This window comes from Phoca vitulina, unplaced genomic scaffold (genome assembly GCF_004348235.1).
Source record: "Phoca vitulina isolate PV1807 unplaced genomic scaffold, GSC_HSeal_1.0 scaffold11, whole genome shotgun sequence".
Classification (NCBI taxonomy): Eukaryota; Metazoa; Chordata; class Mammalia; order Carnivora; family Phocidae; genus Phoca; species Phoca vitulina.
In genome coordinates this window covers 17,257,458-17,269,671 of record NW_022589714.1, presented here as the reverse complement: position 1 = coordinate 17,269,671, position 12,214 = coordinate 17,257,458, and the positions used below count along the sequence as shown (strand labels likewise).

The 12,214-nt window shown below is 35.0% G+C and overlaps 1 long non-coding RNA gene across 1 annotated transcript in view; it reads left to right on the top strand.

Moving 5' to 3' along the window:
- LOC116635489 overlaps positions 1-10,891 on the top strand; it is a 361,321-nt gene extending 350,430 nt beyond the window's left edge. The window contains exon 5 of the long non-coding RNA XR_004300177.1: positions 10,794-10,891. This is a non-coding gene — a long non-coding RNA (uncharacterized LOC116635489). The remainder of the gene's footprint in view (positions 1-10,793) is intronic.
- Positions 10,892-12,214: the final 1,323 nt, after the last annotated feature.

Sequence of the window (12,214 nt, the reverse complement as noted above, 5' to 3'; positions counted from 1 at the left end):
TCTTTCTTTCTTTCTTTCTTTCTTTCTTTCTTTCTTTCTTTCTTTCTCTTCCTTCCCTCCTTCCTTCCTTCCTTCTTTCCTTCCTTCCTTCCAAAGATGTGGGATATACAAACAACCACTTTATTTAACATTGCACTATCCACTCTTCCTTTGTTCAATATTCACTCTCTCTACTCTTCATAGTATTTTTCTCAGAGACATAATCTCTAACACACTATATATTTTACCTATTTATTTGGTTATTTTCCATCTAACCCATGAAGGCATGATTTTTGTATGTTTGTTTACTTCTGTGTCACCAGCCCCTAAAATAGTGCCAGGAAAATTGTAGGTATTCAATAAATATTTACTGAATTAAGTAATTAATGATTGTGATGCACTTCGTGTGTTGCTTGCTTCCCAACAGGTGTAAGTAATACTGCAAAATAGTCAAAATCTCTTTCAATGTATTTACTGCAGCTTGTGTAAGAGATAGCTTGGTGGCTGATGTCAGGATATACTCCTTTTTCTACTAGAAATGTTAAGGACTGAAGCCAGGAATTGAGTAATAATGATTATTGCTGGGCTCTAGCATCTCAGGTGTAAGAAAATATGGAGTGAATTAGATTCATATAAGCCATTCTGTGTGCCCTTCCTTTGAAAGGTCCACACCGGGAACAAATGCATACTGATGGCATATGTGACAGGCAGAGGGGAAGCCCAAGTGATACAGTAGTCAGGCAAGCAAACCATTCCTTTTCTCATGGGCCCCCCTCATTTATAACCAGAAGGACCCAGCTTTCTTAGAGAATAGCTTTCCCTTTTCTTTACCACTACTGTATGGACATGGATGAATGACAGCTTATTTAATTTTGAAGTCGTTTGAGAAGTGGTAACTTTTATAGTAAAGACAGCAGTGGACCCAACGTGTCAGTGTACAAAGCACTTTCAGGCTCTTCCAACCTGAGTGAAAATATACCTAATGATGCACAATGGCCTGGCCCCAACTCCACTTGTGATGTAGATTGTGAATCAACAAGACATTATTTATCACTTTGTTAGGCTAAAATTCTTAGGGTGAACTTTGACTGTTTAAGATAGTAAAAGAAATCCAACCACACTGGCTTACCTAAATATTTAGTTTCCCTGTTATGTAAAATGAGGTCCAGAGAGCTGTACAATGGTATTGAGAACATGTCTCATCCTTAGTATGTAGCATTGTTCCTCTTTTCTACAAGACGGCTGCTATGACTCTAGGCATTATATCTACGTTCCTTTCAGGAATTAAGGGAGGTGGGGGGAGACAAAAGGGAGGTGCTAGCAGACTGTCTTGTTTTATCAGGAAACCAAATGTTCTCCTGTTAGATTTCTTTTTACATCTCATTGGTTAAAACTGGATCACATGGCACTCTCAGAGGCAAAGGAGTCTGAGCAATATTTTTAACTAAAAACATTGTCACCCTCAACAAAATTGTGGTTTGCAGTTAGCAAGGAAGATGAAAGAGAATCAATATTAGGTAAGCAAAAAGCAGTGCCTGCCATAGCCTGTTATCTCTTCCTCATCTGCACATCTTGATTTTTCTTTCCTCATTTATCTCCCTCCACAATCTCCATCTCACTGTGCCATCCTTTCTCATATTCTTGCCATCCCATGGACATGCAGCAGTGGCCATATAAATGACCCCTCCCCTTTTTCTATTCATGCTGCCATCTCCAGATCCTTCTTCTTTTAGGACCACTCAGTATCCTTTCCTCACTCAGAAATTTTCACTTCTTAAACAAAGCCCTTAGTTGTTAGTCTTGGATACTTATACTCAGTCCCAAACTGACTTAACTTCAACTACTCTTGATGATACCAGCTTGTCCTCCAGCCAGTCTGTAATTGTTTTTCTCAAATACTCATTGGATTTTTCCAGTTCCATACTTTTGTTCATGCTGTTTTCCATTTGGAATGGCTCAGGATCCTTCCTTTATTTAATTCTATCAAAAATCTTCTAACTTTTCAAAGTTTTTTTTTTATTATGTTATGTTAGTCACCATACAGTACATCATTAGTTTTTGATGTAGTGTTTTGTTCAAACTTCTTTTCTTCTAAAATGCATTCACAGGTCCTCCCAATTAGAAATTCTCCTTCACCATTTCCAGTCCTTCTATTCCTTAGAGGGTTGCCATGAACATAGCACTCTCTACATACTGCCCTACACCTTAGGCCTTTGTGTACTCCATGCTCCACTTCACAATAAGATAGTAAGTGCCAGGCAATTTCTTTTAATAGATTTTGTTTCTTTAGAACAATTTTGGATGTACAGGAAAATTGAGAGGATAGTGTAAAGAATTCCTATATAACTATACCCAATTTTTCCTATTATTAGCATCTTACATTAGTATCATTCTTTTGTTAAAATTAATGAACCAATATTGATGCACTGTAATTAACTAAAGTCCACAGTTCATTCAAATTTTCTTAGGTTTTAACCTAAAGTCCTTTTTCTGTTCCAGGATCCCATCCAAGACAATGTATTTCATTTAGTCATCATGTTTAGTCTCCTGTTGGCTGTGACAGTTTCTTAGGCTGTCCTTGTTTTTGATGACCTGGACAGTTTGAGGAAATACTGAGAAGGTATATTTTAGATGCCCCTTTATCGGATTTTATCTGATGTTTTTCTCATGACTAAATAGGAGTTATGGATTTTGGGGAGGAAGAACCCAAAGGTGAAGAGCCACTTTCATCACAACATATTAAGGATACATAAGATCAACATGATTTATGACTGTGGAAGTTGACCTTGATTACCTGGCCAAGGTAGTGTTTGTCAGGTTTTTCCACTATGAAGTTACTCTTTTTCCCTCCTTTCCATTCTGCGCTCTTTGGAGGAAGTCACACTATGTGTAGCTCACAATTAAAGAGCAGGGAGTTTTGCTCCACCTTCTTGAGAGTGAAGTGCCTATATAAATTATTTGGAATTCTTCTGCATGAGAGATTTGTTTTTCTCCCCCATTTATTTATTGATTCAATCACTTATATATATCAGTATGGACTCATAGCTATTTATTTTATTCTTTGGATTATAATCCCATACCACTTTGTTTCTTTTTTGCTCAAATTGTTCCAGCTTTGACCATTAGAGGTTCTTTCAGGTGACCACTATGTCCCTCAGATATATCCCCCATTAATGTAAGTTTTTGCTGTAGTTGTTGTTCTGGTACTATAAGATGCTCCAAGTTTATTTTATATATTTCCTGCCCCAGACTTAGCCTTTCCTCCAAGGATCCCTGGTTCCTTTTATTGGAGAAAGGAATTAGGAGCCAAGATCTGGGTGTTGGTGTGTTCACTGCTCTTCAGGAGTCATTTATTTTAGGCCTTCTCAGCTGACAAACCAAGGAAATAGATCTGTGCATACTAGCCTGCATATAGATATGCATATACACATTTCTATAAATATTTCTATATGAACCCACCTATATCTATATTAAGCTAAACTGAAGTATCCAACTCTAACCCATCATCAGCACATGAATTATTCTAGCCTTTTCCTCTTGCTTATCTATAAACTCTCACTCCAACTGTGAGAAACCTGGTTCTCATATTCTGCTATTCGATTTCTTAATTGTTCAGTTATAGTATGTATGTAGGGCAGTATCAGAATTGTTAACCTGTATCCCCATGGGAAACAATATTATCAACTGGAGGATAATGCTTATGTGTAGTTCTTTTTGCCTTTAGTCTTTCAGACTCCACTCATTTTGAAAGTTACTTACGTCAGCACATTTTACCCCCACTCTCCCCAGTGAGGTTGTTTCATGCATTTATAATACAGTTAGATTCTCTTATGCCAATCTGCATTCCTCTCTGGGAACTTCCTTGAACCTCCTAATTCATTTTTTTTCAACTAGTATACATTAAGATTTGCTATCTGTTGTGCAGTTCTATGGATTATAACAAATGCATTATATCATGTGTCCACCATTACAGAATCATCCAGAATAATTTTCACTGCACTATAAATTCTCTTGTTGCTTTACCAACTCAACCCTCCTCTCCTCCTTTCTTACTGGCCATCACTGATCTTTTCCTGTCTCTATAATTTTGCCTTTTGTAGAACATCATAATTGTAATCATGTCCTATATCGTCTTGTCACGCTGGCTTTTTAACGTATCAATATACATTTAAAGTTCATCCATGTCTTCTCATGGTTTGGTAGCTCACTTCATTATACTGTTGAATAATATCCCATTGTATGTATGTACTGCAGTTTGATTATCCATTCACTTACTGAACGATGTCTTGGTGATTTCCAGTTTTTGGTAATTATGAATAAAGTTGCTATAAATATTAAGTTTTCATAAGTTTGAAGTAAGTTTTCAGCTAAATTAAGTAAATATCTAGGAGGGCAATTGCTAAATCATATGGTAAAATTATGTTTAGCTTTGTAAGAAACTATCAAGCTATGTTTCAAAGTGGCTGCACCTTTTGTATTTCCACCAACAATGAACAAGAATTCCTTTTGTTCTGCATCCTTGTCAGTATTTTCAGTTTTATGGGGTTTTTCTGTTTTTAAATTTTAAATTTTGTTTTATTTTAGCCCTTTTCATAGCTGTGTAGTATATTTCACTGCTGTTTTGTTTTACAATTTTCCAATGATAAATCATGTTCCTCATATGCTTTTTTGTCATGTGTATATCTTCTTTGGTGCAATGTTTGTTCAAATCTCTTGCTTATTTTTTAATTGATCTGTTGTTTTCTTACTGTTTAGTGTTAAGATTTCTTTGTATATTTTGGATACAAGTCATTTATCAGATATGTGTTTTGCAGACATTTTCTCCCAGCTTGTGGCTTTTATTTTCATTCTCTTAGCAGTATCTTTCATAGAAAACATGTTTTTAATTTTAAAAAAGAATAACATCAATTTTTTCTTCTGTTGATCATTCTTTCAATGTCATCATTTATATCTGTGAAAAGTATTAGATTGATGTCTAGTTATTTTTTTTTTATACAGATGCCCAATTGTTCCAGCACTATTTGCTTATAGGACTGTTCTTTCTCTATTCAATTGCCTTTGTTCCTTTGTCAAAGATTTGTGTTGCTCCTGTGTCAAAGACTGTAGTGTGAATCTGGTCTGGACTCCATATTCTGTCTGTTTTATCTATGCTTCTATTCTTTTGTCAATACCATGCTGTCTCAATTACTGTAGCTTTGTAGCAAGTATTGTTTTGGCTTTTCTAGGTCTTTTGTCTATCCATACAAACTTTAGAATCAGTTTGTAGATATCTACAAAGCAGCTTGATGGGATATTGATTAGAACTGGATTAAATCTATAGATCAATTTGGGAAGAATTGATATCTTAACAATATTGAATCTACTAATGAACATAGAATATCTCTCCTTTTATTTAGATCTTCATTGATTTCTTTCATCAGTATCTTGTGGTTTTCTGCATGTAGATCCTGTACATTTTTGTTAGATTTATACCAAAGCATTTTTCTTTTTACAGTGCTATTGTAAATTGTATTTGTGTTTTCAAATTTCAAATTGCAGTTTTTTATTGCTGGTATATAGGAAAGCAATTAGATCCCATCAGTTTACAATAATCACTTATTAGTTCCAGGAGATTTTTTTGTCCATTTGGGATTCTCTGCATAGACAATAATGTCATCTGTGAGCAAAAACAGTCTTATTTTTTACTTCCCTATCTTTATGCCTTTTATTTTATTTTATTTTATTTTATAGCCAATTTCACTAGTTAGGACAGTCAATATGAGATTGAATGTTGGAGGGAAGGGATATCCTCTCCTTGTTCCCAATCTAAGTGGGGAGGAAAGTGTCCTGCTTCTCACCATTAAGTACAATGTTTGCTGTACGGTTTTGTAGATGTTCTTTTTCAAGGTGAGAAAGTTTCCCTTTCTCTGTTTGCTGAGAATTTTTATCATAAGATTTTTTAAAAAATTCTAGTTATCAATATTTCTTTCATGGATTAAACTTTCGGTGTTTTTAAAATGACAAAGGCATGTGAAATACTTTTTCTGCCTCAATTGATACAGTCATGTCATTTGTCTTCTTTATCTTGTTGATGTGATATATTCCATTGTCTGATTTTTGAATACTAATTCAGTTTACACACCTGAAATACATGCCTCTTGGCATAATTTTTTAATTTGTATTTGATTTGCTAATATTTACTTAAGGATCTTTGCATTTTATGTTCATATGAAATATTGGTCTGGCTTATGTAATTGGCTGCTCCCATGTTAGGGGCATAGATATTTACAACTGTTAGATCTTCCTGTTGGGTAGACTCTTTAAGTAGGATATAGTGTCCTTCCTCATCTCTTATTATAGTCTTTGGTTTAAAATCTAATTTGTCTGATACAAGGATTGTCTGATACAAGGATTCTTTTGGTGTCCATTAGCATGGTAAATGGTTTTCCACCCCCTCACTTTCAATCTGGAGGTGTCTTTGGGTCTAAAATGAGTCTCTTGCAGACAGCATATCGATGGGTCTTGTTTTTTTATCCAATCTGATACCCTGTGTCTTTTTTTTCTATTTTTTTATTATTATGTTAATCACCATACATTACATCACTAGTTTTTGATGTAGTGTTCCCTGATTCATTGTTGTATATAACACCCAGTGCTCCATGCAGAACGTGCCCTCTTTAATACCCATCACCAGGCTAACCCATCCCCTCACCCCCCCCCCCCCCAGAACCCTCACTTTGTTTCTCCGAGTCCATCGTCTCTCATGGTTCATCTCCCCCCCCGATTTCCCCCCTTCTTTCTTCCCCTCCTGTTATCTTCCTTTTTTTTTTTTCTTTTAACATAAAATGTATTATTTGCTTCAGAGGTACAGATCTGTGATTCAACAGTCTTACCCTGTGTCTTTTGATTGGGGCATTTAGCCCATTTACATTCAGGGTAACTATTGAAAGATATGAATTTAGTGCCATTGTATTGCCTGTAAGGTGACTGTTACTGTATATTGTCTGTGTTCCTTTCTGGTCTATGTCGCTTTTAGTCATACAGAATTCTGTGCAGGGTATATAAGGCCACAGAATAGACACAGCTTTATTCATCTAATAAAAGTTTATTATTTACTTATTTGAAAAAAAAAGAAATATTGGTCTGTAGTTTTCCTTTGTAATAATGCCTTTATCTGTTTTTGGAACTAGAGTAATGTTGGCTTCACTGAATTAGGAAGTATTCCCTTAGCTCTTATTTTCTGGAATAGATTGTGAAGAATTGATATTGATATAGTATCTTCTTTAAATGTTTGACAGAATTCACTGGTGAAACCATTCCGGCCTGGTGTTTTCTTTTTTTGGAATATTATTATTGATTTAATTTATTTAATTGATATAGGCCTGTTCATATTATCTGTTTTTCTTTATGTGAACTTTGGTCATTTGTGACTTTCCAGGAATTGGTCCATTTCATTTAAGTTATTGAATTTGTAAGCACAGAGTTATTCATAGTATTCACTATCCTGGTAAGCTTCATGAGATTGGTAGTGGTGACCATTCTTTCATTTCTGATTTTGGTAACTTTTGTTCTCCTTCTTTCTTATTTTTGATTAGCCTGCATAGAGGTTTTATCAACTTTATTGATCTTTTCTAAGAATCAGTTTTTAGAGTTTGTTGGTTTAGAGTTTGTTGATCCTCTTCTTGTTTTCTATTTCACTGATTTTTGCTCTAATTTTTTATTTCTTTTGTTCTGCCTGATTTAGGCTTCAATTGTCCTTCTTTCTCTAGTTTCATAAAGTAAAGCTTAGATTATTGATTTTAGATCTTTCTTCTTTTACAATATTTAAATTTAATGCTATATTTTTTCTCCAAGCATTGTGTTGTTGCATCCCCCAAATTCTAAGTTATATTTTGTTTTCATTTAGAACAAAATATTTCTTAATTTCTCTTAATACTTCTTTTTGGACCCATGTGCTAGTAAGAAGTGGTTATTCAATTAAGAAACTGGGGATTTTCCAGCTGTCTGTCTATTATTAATTTCTCATTTAGTTCCATCATTGTCTAAGAATATTCTTTATATTATTTCTATTCACTTAAATTCATTTTATTCAAATTTCATTCACTTAAATTCTTAAGTGTGTTTTATGCCCAGGAATATGGTTTGTTTTATTGAATGTTCCATATGAGCCTGAGAAGAATGTGTATTCTGCTGTTGTTGAATGTAGTCTATAAACTTGATCAAGTTGATTGATAGCACTGTTCAGGTCAACTACATCCTTACTAATTTTCTGCCTCCTTTATCTATCAGTTACTAAAAGAAGGGTGTTGAAGTCTTCAACCATAATAGTAGATTGGTCTACTTATCTTGAAGTTCTATCGATTTTTTTATAGTATATTTTGATGCTCTGATGTTAGATTTATGGAGTCTAAGAATTGTTATGTCTGCTTGGAGAATTAACCCCTTTATCATTATGTAATGCCTTTCTTTATCTCTGAGAAATTTATCTGCTCTGAAGTCTGCTTTGTCTGAAATTAATATGGCTATTCCACCTTTCTTTTGATTAGTTATATTGATAGTCAGCATTTTTTATATTTTTCAGTTTTTACTTTTAACTTACGTGACTCTATTTAAAATGAGTTTTTTGGGCGCCTAGGTGGCTCAGTCAGTTAGGCATCTGCCTTCGGCTCAGGTCATAATCTCAGGGTCCTGGGATCTAGCCCCGCATCTGGCTCCCTGCTCAGTGGGGAGTCTGCTTCTCTTTCTGCCTCTTCCCTTCCCCCCTGCTCTCATGCTCTCTCACACTCTTGCTCTCTCTCAAATAAATAAATAAAATCTTTAAAAAATAATAAAGTGAGTTTCTTATAGACAACATGGTTGGATGTTGTTTTTTATTCACTCTGACCATCTTCTGTCCTTATTTGGTGTACTGAGAACATTCATATTTAAAATGATTATTGGGTACAGTTGGATTAATATCTACCATATCTGTGTCTATTGTCTATTGGTTGCACTTGTTCAATGTTTCTTATATCTTATTCCTTCTTTTTCTGCCTTTCCTGGATTTAATTGAGAATTTTATATAATTTCATTTTCTGTCTTTTTTTTAGAGTACTAATTATGTTTTTTTTTTTCAATTTGGTAAGTGGTTGCACTAGAAATTGCAGTATGCATTTACAACTAATCTATCATTACTTCAAACAGTTATCTTTTAGATCAACTAAGTATAATTAAAAAAAAGATTTTGTTTTACTTGTATTTATTCCTTCTCTGATTTTCTTTCTTTCTTTATATAGATCTGAATTTCTGACTTATATTGCTTTCTTTCTTCTTGAAGTGCTTCTTTTAACATTTCTTGTAGAACAGGTCTACCAAAAATTAATTTCCTCAATTTTCTTTGAGAAAGTCTTTTATTTTTCCTTTATTTTTGAGGGATAATTTCATATCTGGATCATATCCTTCACTGTTGAAGGATAATTCTAATCTGGGTATAGAATTCTAGGTTGGTGGGATTTTCTTTCAATACTTTAAATATCTTGCTTCACTCTCTTCTTGCTTACATAGTTTCTGATGTACATATTAAACTTCTTATCCTTGTTCCTTTATAAATAAAGTGGGTTTTTTTTCCCCCATCTGGCTTTTTCAAGATTTTCTGTCTTTCATTTTCTATAGTTTGAATATGATATGACTAGATGTAGTTTTTGTTGTTTCTGTGATTTGATGTCTGTTCATTAATTTTGGAAATTTCTTAGACATTGTTACTCAGATATTTCTTCTGTGCCCTCTTTCTTCTCCCCCTGGTATTTATGCATATATTGCACCTTTTAAAATTGTTCCATGTTCTTGAATATTCTGTTCTAATTTTTTTTCACTCTTTTTATCTTTGTATTTCACTTTATTTCTCTTTGGAAAGTTTCTATTGGCATATCTTCAATCTCCTTGGTTCTTTTATTGGCCCTGTCTAGTCTACTGCTAAGCCTATCAAAGACATCCTTTATTTCTATTACAGTGTTTTTAATTTCTAGTATTTCCTTATGATTGTTTCTTAGAGTGTTCATTGCTCTGCTTATGTTACCCATCTGCTCTTGCATGTTGTCTACTTTTTCCTCTAGACCCCTTAATCGTGCTATTTTCAATTTCCTGTTGAAAGTTCCAAAGTCTGTATCGTACCTGAATCTGGTCCTGATGCTTTCCTTGTCTCTTCTGGATGTATTTTTTTCTTACCTTTTAGCTTGATTTGGAACTTTTTATTAAAAGCAAATGTGACATATGAGTAAAAAGAACCAATGTAAAAGAACTTTAGTATGAGACTGTGTTAATTTAGCTAAGAGTTGGACTCTGCTTAATATCTTCTGTAGCTATAGCTACCAGAATTTTCAGATTCCTTTACAATCCTTGTTTTTGTCTTCTCTTTTGTCTTTGGGCTTCCCTAGAAACTCCCTAAAAAAAAAAAAAGAAGATTTATCTTGAGAGAGAGTGTGAGTTCAGGCAGGGGCAGAGGGAGAGAGAGAATCTCAAGCAGAGTCCCCACTGAGGGCAGAGCCCAATGCAGGGCTGGACACAACTTGATCTAACAACCCTGAGTTCACGACCGTGAGATCACAACCTGAGCCAAAACCAAGAGTCAGACTCTTAACTGCCTGAGCTACCCAGGAGCCCCTAGGAACTCCTTTTGAAATAATGTATGTTTCTTGCAGCTTTTGCAGCTATCATCCACTCTACTTATCCTAGAATGGCTAATTTGGTGATAAATTGTGGGGGAGGGGGCATGCTCTACAGTCTTATGTTTAATTTTTTTTTTCTTACTGAGCCTGTAAGCTGTGACCTTTACAAGTGCTTTTCTCTCATCCCCTTAGGTGAGATCAACAAGGCTGGAAGATTCTACAGTTGGATTAATACCCTTCTCCCTAAGTGGGATAAAGCTATGGTAAAATCTTTGCTCTAATAAAGAATATTCAGGGTGTATTTCAAAATGGTTACTTTCTTCTACCCCCTTCTAGAGCCATAAAAGAACTTTTCTTGGCTCTTCTCTGTGAGAACCTGGTGGGGTTCCTAAAGGTAAAATTGATGAAGTATGGGTGGGAGGTCCTGCTAAAAATACAGCTTCCAGGAGTTTCTCATTCTCACACTAGTCCTCAGTCAACCTACAGCAATTTGTCTTTAACGATTTTGTCTTTAACAATTACCATTTAAGTGTTCCTACCAGTTATTGGTTCTACTAGACCTCAGTAAGCTAATCTCAGCTGTGATTCTCTGTATTCTCCTGTCTCTGCAGATCTCAGGGTGGCAGTTTACCCCATGGCTTCAATTTTCTGATGGATCTAAGAAAAGTCATTACCTTTGAGCTCATTCTGGTTTTTCTCCTTTTTCTTATTGTGAGGACAGGAGTGACAACTTTCAAGTCCTTTATGTGGCAAGGCTGAAACTGGAAGACCATGTGTAGCTTTAATCTTTTCATTGACTGCCACCACAAATTATCTGCGCAGTGATCACAATAGGCTCTCACTCTGCTGGTCAAATTGAACCAAGGACTATTGATTAATGGGGGTAAAATGGAAGTAGCACCATTACATAGTACCCCAGTTTCTCCTCTTGAACAAGTGGGCTAAGACAGGGTATTGTTTTCATTTTCATTGGATTAGGTCAACTTGACCTTTGTCAAAATGGTCACATTTATTAACATTTGGTGTGCAACACATGATTCTACTTTGATCAAGTCCTGTGTGAGAGTGACAAAGAAGTAAGGGGAAAAATCATCTCTACTCCTCTTGGCATTAAAATGAGTTTCTTGATAGTTCCTAGAATATGTTTGGATCATAATAGGGGAAGTTTATTTCCTGGTGTGAGGAAAACCACCTATTTTATAATTACAAATACAGGAAATAAAAAAACTATAAGTTAGTTTCTTTCTTTTTTTTTTTTTTTAAAGATTTCATTCATTTGAGAGAGAGAGTGAGAGAGAGCGTGAGAGGAGAGAGGGTCAAAGGAGAAGCAGACTCCACACTGAGCAGGGAGCCCGATGCGGGACTCGATCCCAGAACTCCAGGATCATGACCTGAGCTGAAGGCAGTCGCCCAACCAACTGAGCCACCCAGGCACCCAAGTTAGTTTCTTTCTTAGAAATAATGATATATAAGTAAATTCTATATTTTTCCAGTTGCTGAGTCTGAAAACATTACCAAGAAAATAATATGTAGCCTTTTGTACTCTAGGCACATAGTTTGAGAATTTTCCTTGATATAAGTAAATATTCTATAAGATATGTTTTTATAATTGA